Below are 12,511 nucleotides of genomic sequence, written 5' to 3'. Positions count from 1 at the left end.
GTAAACAAAAAGAACATTCCCTCAGCCAGGCCTCAAAATCCTTGGTGCTGAATTTTCTTTTCACTCAGGCTGTGTGAAGTCTGCAAGGAGCAGGCCGGATGTGTGTTGGCAACGGGATTGTCAGCCAGGGGCCACATCTCTTTCTTGATGATGTGCTTGAAATGTTCCAGCAGGCTGCTTGTATCTGGAAGCCTGATTAGTCTTTCATCATATTCAGAATCCACTTGGGTCTAGTTAGTTGCTGTAAGTCGCACACTCCACAAACCACCCTCATCCGCACAAAAGCATCCAGCGAGGAGCTTGGATGCCCAGAGTGTCTTCAGCTAAAATATCAGGGGCCTCATTTATGATGCCTTGCATCAGTTTTTTCGCTTCCGATTCGTCACTTATTGTGACGCATCAGCGGCATAAAACATGCCTACTGTTGCGCACTATTTACAAAGTGAGGCATCTAAGCAGATGCGTCACTTTGTAAACCCCTGCGCTACATCATACCTGCGTCAGGTATAATGTATGCAGGGGGGGCGTTCCCACGCAAAAAGCCTTGTAGAAGTGACGCAATGAAATCTATGAGATTTCACTGCGTCACTTCTAGGACACCGTTGCGTCAAAATCTTGTGCCTGCCTCACAGCAGGCTTAAGACCGACGCAGGCCCTTCCACATGGGGCTTGCCCCATGTGAAAGGACGCATTGCTGGAGTTGCGTCACTTTTATGACACACTCCAGCAATGCGCCACTTTTGCGCTTACAGATACGTCAGAAATACTGACGTATCTGTAACTCGTTGCGACATGATGCGTCATACATTAAATATGACGCATCAGGTATGTCGCAAGGAGTATGCACTGAGAAGTGACGCATCGCTGCTTTCACGCAGCGATGCGTCATTTCTCATAAATGAGGCCCCCGACCTTTAGGAAATTTAGAGTACGCGAACATCAGTTCATGCACAAAGTGAGGGAATATTGCATCAGATTATTTACTAGAAGAAAACAAGCTCTGGTAATGCCAGTGGGTCTTGCTTTTGTGACATATTGGCCCTGCCAGTTCCTTTTGGCGATGCTTTACAGCAGATGCTGTACAGCTTGGCCAAATAGAGGAAAACATATCTCCCACCCCCCCAAAAAAATTGTGTTGCTTTGTAGGCACAATATCTATTCCTCTGCATCTATGATGCAAATAAAATAAACATGTCCTACAAGTAAATGAAACCAAGGTCCTTATTTAGAGTTTAATGGATTGAAGGCTCTGTCACAAACATAGCAGATATCCTGTTACATTTAATATAAGTGCACTGTTGCCAACAGCGCTTTTTTAGAGTTTTCTTGGACTGGATATTCTCCACTTTTTGATGGAGTGTCTCGTCCACCGAGCTGTAAATAAGGCTTGTATTATTTAATCAGATTATTTGGAAATATTATTCTGCCGGAGGGGTGTTAAAAATATATTTTTTTAAATGCAAGCCCCTTTCCCGTAGCAATATTTTTAACAAGCGACGGCCATTTTTAATTTGATCATTTGTGTTGACCGTTTGGTGTAGCAATCTTTGTTTACTCATAGAGTGTGCTTGCAGCAAATATGTCCATAAAAGAATGCTTAGGGCAACAAAACAAGGTGATAGATGGAAAGCTTGAATTATTCTCAGTCACTGGAAACACCGGGGCCACATTCCAATCCATCGTTTTATGCCCATCATGCCACCTAAGTTTGGACCAAGCCCTGTTCAAATCAATCTTGACCCTGCTCCAGTTGGAACAGTTCATCCCAAGCTGCCAAGCACATCCTTCCTGAACCATATCAAAAGCAACCCGGGACCGGTTTCTGCCTTATTAAGGCTCATTAGCCAGGTGAATCGAGTGGCACAGTGAGCACAGGACCCATGTCTGGGCATACCCATCACACTTCGGTCACTATAAACAAGTTGATGAATGGAATGCTTGAATTAATCTCAGCCAGTGGCAGTCGCTCGGGCTGCATCCCAGTCCATTGCTTTTTACTCGCCATGAAGATTGAAAGCTGAGTGACCAGGATGATGGGGCAGTACCGTGTTATATAAAGAACTTTCTATGCTGTTTACATCTATCTTACTTGGAAAAGATCCAGCTCAGAGTTTGTACATTGGGGGAACAGCAGGGGAGGAAAGTCCTGGTTAGATTCTAGATATGTTGCATTCTAAGACATGCTTTAATTCATGTTTAGAAATGTAACTGCTAAATTTATCAGGACCCCCCTCCAGGTTAACAAGGTTACCCAAGCACTGCCTTTGCTACCATCAATCCTTCACGAATAGTTTCTATAAATGGTACCCTCAATCTTGATCTCATTTTATTTTTGTAACTCTTTTCTGTTAAATAACATACACCCTTTGACCACCTCCCCTGCAGTCTTATAAGTTAAAACTATAACTGCAACTTGTGTGGAAATCTTGTCTATTGCAGAAAAACAAAAAGAAACATCAGTTAAGTTCTGCTCGTAGTAATTTTGAGAAACAGCTACCCATCTCGATATCCTAAAATGATCCACATTTATTAACATCCTTTTTGGAACTGGGATGTTGTTGAACATATGACCATATGTGTTTTTCTAGTAGCTATGCACTACTTTACATTAACAGGGCGTTTCATGGGTAGAGCGTGTGACTTCCCATGGATTTTAAAGCAAATCCCTATCTTCCAACAATTGTTGACAATGATTTTCTCTTAAACCCTCCACTTCCTTGATGCAGGTGTAACAGAGCAATGATTTGCTCTTAAACCCTCCACTTCAGTGATGCAGGTGTAACAGAGCAATGATTTGCTCTTAAACCCTCCACTTCCGTGATGCAGGTGTAACAGAGCAATGATTTGCTCTTAAACCCTCCACTTCCTTGATGCAGGTGTAACAGAGCAATGATTTGCTCTTAAACCCTCCACTTCCTTGATGCAGGTGTAACAGAGCAATGATTTGCTCTTAAACCCTCCTCTTCTGTGATGCAGGTGTAACAGAGCAACGATTTGCTCTTAAACCCTCCACTTCCTTGATGCAGGTGTAACAGAGCAATGATTTGCTCTTAAACCCTCCACTTCCTTGATGCAGGTGTAACAGAGCAATGATTTGCTCTTAAACCCTCCTCTTCCGTGATGCAGGTGTAACAGAGCAATGATTTGCTCTTAAACCCTCCACTTCTTTGATGCAGGTGTAACAGAGCAATGATTTGCTCTTAAACCCTCCACTTCCTTGATGCAGGTGTAACAGAGCAATGATTTGCTCTTAAACCCTCCACTTCAGTGATGCAGGTGTAACAGAGCAATGATCTGCTCTTAAACCCTCCACTTCCTTGATGCAGGTGTAACAGAGCAATGATTTTCTCTTAAACCCTCCACTTCCTTGATGCAGGTGTAACAGAGCAATGATTTTCTCTTAAACCCTCCACTTCCTTGATGCAGGTGTAACAGAGCAATGATTTTCTCTTAAACCCTCCACTTCCTTGATGCAGGTGTAACAGAGCAATGATTTTCTCTTAAACCCTCCACTTCCTTGATGCAGGTGCAACAGAGCAATGATTTGCTCTTAAACCCTCCACTTCTTTGATGCAGGTGTAAGAGAGCAATGATTTGTCCTTAAACCCTCCACTTCTTTGATGCAGGTGTAACAGAGCAATGATTTGCTCTTAAACCATCCACTTCCTTGATGCAGGTGTAACAGAGCAATGATTTTCTCTTAAACCCTCCACTTCCTTAATGCAGGTGCAACAGAGCAATGATTTGCTCTTAAACCCTCCACTTCTTTGATGCAGGTGTAAGAGAGCAATGATTTGTCCTTAAACCCTCCACTTCCTTGATGCAGGTGCAACAGAGCAATGATTTGTCCTTAAACCCTCCACTTCTTTGATGCAGGTGTAACAGAGCAATGATTTGCTCTTAAACCATCCACTTCCGTGATGCAGGTGTAACAGAGCAATGATTTGCTCTTAAACTCTCCACTTCCTTGATGCAGGTGTAACAGAGCAATGATTTGCTCTTAAACCCTCCACTTCCTTGATGCAGGTGTAACAGAGCAATGATTTTCTCTTAAACCCTCCACTTCCTTGATGCAGGTGTAACAGAGCAATGATTTGCTCTTAAACCCTCCACTTCCTTGATGCAGGTGTAACAGAGCAATGATTTTCTCTTAAACCCTCCACTTCCTTAATGCAGGTGCAACAGAGCAATGATTTGCTCTTAAACCCTCCACTTCTTTGATGCAGGTGTAAGAGAGCAATGATTTGTCCTTAAACCCTCCACTTCCTTGATGCAGGTGTAACAGAGCAATGATTTGCCCTTAAACCCTCCACTTCTTTGATGCAGGTGTAACAGAGCAATGATTTGCTCTTAAACCATCCACTTCCGTGATGCAGGTGTAACAGAGCAATGATTTGCTCTTAAACTCTCCACTTCCTTGATGCAGGTGTAACAGAGCAATGATTTGCTCTTAAACCCTCCACTTCCTTGATGCAGGTGTAACAGAGCAATGATTTGCTCTTAAACCCTCCACTTCCGTGATGCAGGTGTAACAGAGCAATGATTTGCTCTTAAACTCTCCACTTCCTTGATGCAGGTGTAACAGAGCAATGATTTGCTCTTAAACCCTCCACTTCCTTGATGCAGGTGTAACAGAGCAATGATTTGCTCTTAAACCCTCCACTTCCTTGATGCAGGTGTAACAGAGCAATGATTTGCTCTTAAACCCTCCACTTCCTTGATGCAGGTGTAACAGAGCAATGATTTGCTCTTAAACCCTCCACTTCTTTGATGCAGGTGTAACAGAGCAATGATTTGCTCTTAAACCCTCCACTTCCTTGATGCAGGTGTAACAGAGCAATGATTTGCTCTTAAACCCTCCACTTCCGTGATGCAGGTGTAACAGAGCAATGATTTGTCCTTAAACCCTCCACTTCCTTGATGCAGGTGTAACAGAGCAATGATTTGTCCTTAAACCCTTCACTTCAGTGATGCAGGTGTAACAGAGCAATGATTTGCTCTTAAACCCTCCACTTCCGTGATGCAGGTGTAACAGAGCAATGATTTGCTCTTAAACCCTCCACTTCCTTGATGCAGGTGTAACAGAGCAATGATTTGTTCTTAAATCCTCCACTTCCTTGATGCAGGTGTAACAGAGCAATGATTTGCTCTTAAACCCTCCACTTCCGTGATGCAGGTGTAACAGAGCAATGATTTTCTCTTAAACCCTCCACTTCCTTGATGCAGGTGTAACAGAGCAATGATTTGTCTTAAACCCTCCACTTCCTTGATGCAGGTGTAACAGAGCAATGATTTGCTCTTAAACCCTCCACTTCCTTGATGCAGGTGTAACAGAGCAATGATTTGCTCTTAAACCCTCCACTTCTTTGATGCAGGTGTAACAGAGCAATGATTTGCTCTTAAACCCTCCACTTCCTTGATGCAGGTGTAACAGAGCAATGATTTGCTCTTAAACCCTCCACTTCCGTGATGCAGGTGTAACAGAGCAATGATTTGTCCTTAAACCCTCCACTTCCGTGATGCAGGTGTAACAGAGCAATGATTTGCTCTTAAACCCTCCACTTCAGTGATGCAGGTGTAACAGAGCAATGATTTGCTCTTAAACCCTCCACTTCCTTGATGCAGGTGTAACAGAGCAATGATTTGCTCTTAAACCCTCCACTTCCTTGATGCAGGTGTAACAGAGCAATGATTTTCTCTTAAACCCTCCACTTCCTTGATGCAGGTGTAACAGAGCAATGATTTTCTCTTAAACCCTCCACTTCCTTAATGCAGGTGCAACAGAGCAATGATTTGCTCTTAAACCCTCCACTTCTTTGATGCAGGTGTAACAGAGCAATGATTTGCTCTTAAACCATCCACTTCCGTGATGCAGGTGTAACAGAGCAATGATTTGCTCTTAAACTCTCCACTTCCTTGATGCAGGTGTAACAGAGCAATGATTTGCTCTTAAACCCTCCACTTCCTTGATGCAGGTGTAACAGAGCAATGATTTGTTCTTAAATCCTCCACTTCCTTGATGCAGGTGTAACAGAGCAATGATTTGCTCTTAAACCCTCCACTTCTTTGATGCAGGTGTAACAGAGCAATTATTTGCTCTTAAACCCTCCACTTCCTTGATGCAGGTGTAACAGAGCAATGATTTGCTCTTAAACCCTCCACTTCCGTGATGCAGGTGTAACAGAGCAATGATTTTCTCTTAAACCCTCCACTTCCTTGATGCAGGTGTAACAGAGCAATGATTTTCTCTTAAACCCTCCACTTCCTTGATGCAGGTGTAACAGAGCAATGATTTGCTCTTAAACCCTCCACTTCCTTGATGCAGGTGTAACAGAGCAATGATTTGCTCTTAAACCCTCCACTTCCTTGATGCAGGTGTAACAGAGCAATGATTTGCTCTTAAACCCTCCACTTCCTTGATGCAGGTGTAACAGAGCAATGATTTGCTCTTAAACCCTCCACTTCCTTGATGCAGGTGTAACAGAGCAATGATTTGCTCTTAAACCCTCCACTTCCGTGATGCAGGTGTAACAGAGCAATGATTTGCTCTTAAACCCTCCACTTCAGTGATGCAGGTGTAACAGAGCAATGATTTGCTCTTAAACCCTCCACTTCCTTGATGCAGGTGTAACAGAGCAATGATTTGCTCTTAAACCCTCCACTTCCTTGATGCAGGTGTAACAGAGCAATGATTTGCTCTTAAACCCTCCACTTCTTTGATGCAGGTGTAACAGAGCAATGATTTGTTCTTAAACCCTCCACTTCCGTGATGCAGGTGTAACAGAGCAAACATGTTTTACTTACTCCAAAACTTTCAAACTTTGCATCTGTGCTGCATTGTACAGCACATATAGTGGGAAAGGTAATCACGCATAGGCTTTGTGCTGAAAAGCTCCCCTCCTGATGCAAAACCTATGCTTGAAAGCACACTCCCTTGCACTATGGTACAAGTTAGTGTGCATTGACACCTGGCAGCCTGAAGTGCACTGGCGTTGAGGAGGGAATCACTGCACGATATCTTAGTGGATATGGCACAGTTGTTCACTCTCCGTTGTATGCAGCACAGCAACTTTGGTTGCCGTATTGCGTCAAAGGTTAGTAAATTTGCCCCATTAGTTTAAAGTTATCAAACCTTTTACCTGTAACAGTTTGTAACATTTTCGGGATACACATTTATAATCTGCGTTAAGCATCAAGAGGAGGCCATAAGAATTGAGCTAAAGGGGGTCCTTATCCTTCTTAGGATGTGACACAATCGTGGCTTCACGCAGAGGGGGCGGGAGTACTCCTTGCTGCCGGGCACCACTGTAGACTCAAGTACCAACAGGAAAGAGTCTGTAATGTAGCTCAAACCATCAGACTCGTACACCGTAGTGTTCATGGAGGGCAAGTCGCAGTAGTATTGGAGGAACACAGTACTGATCTCTTTCTGCGTGTTCAATTCTTGGTCTGCCCAGTTGAAAATCTGATGAATAGTATGCCCTTGTGTCTCCTCTTGTAGTATATGCTCTATAAGCATACTGCCATTCAATAAGCATCCTTTTCCTGCCCTCTGGTGTCTCTTCCCCCAGGTCCGGGGGAAGCCCATCGAGAACCCCTCCTGTTATCTAATATTCGATTGTAATTGAGCACGTACCCCCAAACTTGTTGGATTGCAGTGACCTCTTACTACCTCCTTCATGGCTTCCTATGCCACTGCCCCCGACGATACTGAACCTACATTGTCAAGCCAGAAACTGGTGAACTGCTCACCAAGTGAGGCCTGGAAAACCAGGCCATCGAACATGGCCGGGTCCAACTGCCAAGTGGAGATAAAAGATCTGCGGGGCACCCACAGGAAAGGCATAGTAGGTGGGAATGATCCGAATAGGTTCTCGACAAATGCTCTCTTTCCCCCACTCTCTCATCCAGTCTTATCTTTAAATCATGCAGACAAGATCTAAAGGAGTAAGCCTGGACCATGGGGTTCCACACCCTCCAGCAATCAATAAGACCCCACTGTTTAGCCCAGTTGCAAAAAGCTCCAGCCAGTTTGTGCTGGGGCCGAACACAGCAGGGTATGAGATCTGTCCAAGGCAAGATCCGCTACACAATTGAAGTCCCCTCCCACAATCTTTAAATAAGGCAACATCAACGGCAGGAGGGCAGTCAGGCTGGCTCAGGAGGACTGGTCCGCATTCGGTGCGCACACATTAAACAAGGCAACATCTCTACCATCTAACCGTCCCAGCACAAATCTGCCCTAAAGTCAGATACTGCCCTTTGCAGCTGGAAGGGCTCACGGCTCTAATCCAAATAAGAGCCCCCCTCGCAAAAGCTGCATACGTTTTCTGCCAACGCTTGCGGAGTGCCCTACCCTCTGGCTCCGTTAGATGCGTCTACTGCAAAATGCAACCTGTGCCCCCCTTCGTTTAAAAACCCCCAGGACATTATAATGCTTGGAGGGAGTGGACATGCCTCATACATTCCAGGTGATCATTCTAATACAATCCGCCTTCTTGTCAAGACCTTGCGCAATGCGGTGAGCCACAGTTCACTGCACCAGCAATACTTTCAGAGCACCATTTACTAAACAGAAAAGGTGGTGTTCTCCGCCACGAAGGAACCATTGTTGTGGGCCTGCCGTAAAAGAAAATCTCTGACAGAAATGCAAGAGGGATGGGCCACCACCAGACTGGGTGGAGTCCCCAATTTGGGGGGTGGCAGGTTCCCTGTGAGCCCATTCTATGGCAAAAAACGTACAGGTCATCTGAGGCCACCGCCTCCAGAAGAGCCAGTCCTCCAAGTAACTCAACATGGATTCGCCCTCCACTCTCTCCAGCAGTCCTACGCCCCAGATGTTATTGTGGCAAGCTATCCCTTCTTGGTCATCCTGTCTAGCTGCCGAGTATGGGCCTCCACCTCAGTGAGACGACAGTCAATATTTTGGGCCTCCGTCAATCACAGCCACCACAATCATATTGAGGGAGGCCCCGCCATCAGGGAGGACCCTGCAAACAACATTTTCTGTTCCAGGGCAACAGGCTCCACTCCACGCCCCCAGCCAAGGGGCCACCAACCCTGTAATACCCAAAATATCAAAAGGAAAAGTGGTACGTAACAAACTGATCTCCATAAGTGCAGCACCAGAAATGTGAAGTAGGCCGTAGGGCACAGCACAAGCAGGTCAGTTTAAGTTGGTCTCCGCTGCTCCTGCCCCAATCCTCCAAGCGGTCCAGGGGGAACCCCAAAGTGATCTAGCCTGTCTGCCCAAGAGCCAACAGGCAGAAGGATTACCACAGGCACAGTGATCAGCATCCAAGTTCCTGAGGCCTCCACAGTCCCAAAGCCCGGTTGCCAGAACACAGTACCCGAACAGAGTCAGTCCGGGCATCCACCTCACTTGGTATCATGAGAGGTGTCCCTGCCACCTCGAAGAGTGGTGCAGCCCATCTGCTGTGCCTCGGCCTTCACCGACATCCCCCCAGCAGAGGGGGAAAGAGGGGGTGTGAGAAGTTGGCCTGGTATATAATGCTCACTAATTCTAGTGATCACTTTGTACCATGCCAAGCAACCCTTATGATGATGGTTGTAATTCAACCTTGTAGACCAGTTATCCTAGTGGTAACGTGGACAAAGCAGACTTAGGCTAAACTCTGAAAGGCATGTGAAGCCAGCTGTTATACCATACACAACCCCCTTGAATACCAAATGAAAGGGACACCACACAGATATATATTGAAAATATATATTGATTTATTAACTATAAAATCCCCTGGACTCTTTATGAGCACAGAAGCACAAGCGTTAAATCACAAGACAGTTTAAAATACACAAGAGTTGCACAATATGGATGAGCCCTAGGGGCCACCTAAACCATATACTAAGAAAGTGGTATAAGAGATACCAATAGGAAAGGGAACAGGCCTAGGGCCTTGGGAATCGCTGGAGCTATTCGAGACTAGCAATGATTAAGTCGGGAAAGGCCCGCGGGACTCGGGTGTAGTGTTCAAAGTGCACGCACTTTCCAATGCAAAGTCTATGGTGCGTAAAAAGTACAAAGTTAGAAAGTTAGGAACCTTCCGAGTGACCTACGGAGCTGAAACTTAAGACACAGGCCCTTGAGATGTGTACCAGTGCAGGAGCACCGGCGGAGCTGAGTTACCTCACCCACAGGAAGCGGGTGCACAGGGTCGAAGTAGTGTCGGGTTTCGTCACGCTGGTCGATGGTGCTTGGAGCTGAAGATGCTGCAGGCGGCTCGATGTGAAGAGTTCCGGTGGATCCAAGGGTGGATCTGAAGTTGTGAAGACCTGAAAGCAGAGGGGACAATGTTCAAAGTCACTAGCCAGTGACTACCGTGGAACCAGATTGGAACCAGGCGATGTCGGGTGCAAACAGGCGTTGTCGGGTAGCTTCTTTCTGCAGCCACGTGGATACCCGGGGTCGAGGACATCCAGGAGTCGGCCACGAGCTGTCCCACGCAGGCTTCTCGCTGTTGGCGGTGTCGGCGACCTGATCGTAGCAAACAGGCCTTGGCAAATGCAAGCCACGCAGAAGGTGAAAGATGCTTTTCACTCGGACCAGCAAGGTCAGAGCGGGTGCTCCTTTTCACAGGAGCTGGGGTAGGTCTGGAGCAACCAGACCTGCTGTGTAAATTGTCGGTTTCGTCGCCAAGATGGCCACTGACCACGTGGCTAGTGGCCGGGATGGCGCGTCGAGTGGTACAATGCAAAAGGGCCCCACGCAGATCGTGGAGATGCTGGAGGGCTGATCTTCGGTGCAAGGGCTGCTCGGTAGTAGGGGTTCTCAGTCCCCAAAGCACATTGTCGAGGATGCCTCAGAAGCTGCGCAGTCAGCTTTTCGAGTGTCTTCCAAGGGGACCGGTCCCACGTCACTCGGTGCCTCCACGGGTCCCTTCTTTGCAGGGACTGTGGATCAGGCTCTGAGAGGTCTGGGAGTCTGGTTCTTGTTGGGCTCTGGGCTCGGGCTCCGGCAGGAGGCGGCGGCAAAGCAGACGTCGAGTTGCTGGTTGGTGCCTGTGTTCACAGGGTGGCCACTCCTAGGCCACAAGGGAGATTCTCTTCAGTCTTCTGTGCAGCAGAATGTTGAAGTCCAGTCTTCTTCTGTATTTCAAGTTGATTCAGGATGATCTGCTGTGCAATGGCACTGCTCCCACTCTTATTCCCAATCTGAGGGGTGGATCACCTACTAGGTCCCTCCTCTGGGAGGAACCAGGAAGGGGGGCGGTTACACCCCCTTTCCTTTGTCCAGTTCCGCGCCAAACCTGGGTCTGGAAAGTCCCAGGACCGGTTTGGACTGGCCTATGCACTGGGACACCTTGTGTGCCCCGGGCATGTCTGATTCTATTCAGCCCTGTCCTACCCAATACACAAAACCCTGTCTGGGGTGGTGCTCGCACCTCCCAAGGTAGGAAACCCTTTGTCCAGGCCACCATCTGCCGAGTTTCGGTCAGCAGCAGGAGGCCAGACTCGTGTCTGTGGTGGCAGCATCCATTTTGTGATGCTGAGGCTCTGTTTAACTTTAACCGGGGTTAAGGCTACACACATGTCGTGTCCCTCTAGAAGGGTGGAATGCTATCCCCGTCGCCAGAACTGGCGAGGGGATAGTATTCCAATTCGTATGACACCTTACTCGACATGTTTTGATAAAGCCAAACCAAAGATATCATTTAACCGCGAGGATTATAATGCACTTAAGAGTATATGGTATGGCAATATCCCGGAACAGCTTAGGTAGTGGTTCCCGACAGCTGCAGACAGGCTCAGCTCATGCTAGAGCACCATCTCACATGTAACCATGCACTCTGCCCCCAGGATTGCAGGGGCCTTCCATAGGAATGGCTTACAGGTTAACATGTGTCCAGTTTAAGGTTAGATATAGGGATACTATATCTAAGTAAGAGGTGATTACACCAACTTACCCCAGCTGAGTGATCAGCCAGTTGTGTCAAATCTGGAGGCCAGGCCAGGGGTGGCACAAGACGTGCTGCAGCCCCTGGTAGGCCTTGGATGCACCTATGCCCTGGGTACCTAGGGTACACTGTTACAGGGGCCTATAAGGTGAACCAGTTCCAATTATGTTATGCACCTAGGGTACATGGAGTCCATTTTAAGGAGAGAGCAATCAGCCTGGGGCTCTGAATAGCAGGATCCCAGGCCAACTATGTCAAAAACCAGCTAAACACCAGGCAAAAAGTTTGGGGTTAACCATAGTCAGATATCCACCTTCCTACAGGGGGCCCACACCAAATTCTAGAGGCAGAGAAAACTGTTGCTTAGGCCCCTGTTACAGCACCTGTCACCAATAAAAGAGGTAGAAGAACCCCCCTTTCGGATATTCCCCTCGTGGCCGATCTCCATGTGTGGGTTAGCTCCAATTCAGGCTCGGCTCAGGCATAATCTGGGGTCTCCGTCTAGCTACGGATCCACCATCTTGTTGCTGCATGGAGGTCGCTCTTCCATGGCCTCCTCAGCACTGCTTAAAGCCAGTATGCACGCCCCAGAGACTCTA

The 12,511-nt window shown here is 47.0% G+C and overlaps 1 protein-coding gene across 1 annotated transcript in view; it reads left to right on the top strand.

Annotated features, from left to right (window-relative positions):
* LOC147700390 (uncharacterized) overlaps window positions 1-12,511 on the top strand; it is a 95,147-nt gene that overhangs the window by 21,507 nt on the left and 61,129 nt on the right. The gene's annotated exons all lie outside the window — the stretch shown is intronic.

Source organism: Lissotriton vulgaris, chromosome 8 (assembly GCF_964263255.1).
Source record: "Lissotriton vulgaris chromosome 8, aLisVul1.2, whole genome shotgun sequence".
Taxonomy (NCBI): domain Eukaryota; kingdom Metazoa; phylum Chordata; class Amphibia; order Caudata; family Salamandridae; genus Lissotriton; species Lissotriton vulgaris.
The sequence above is the reverse complement of the archived record's forward strand: the minus strand, read 5'-3'. Positions and strand labels throughout refer to the sequence as shown.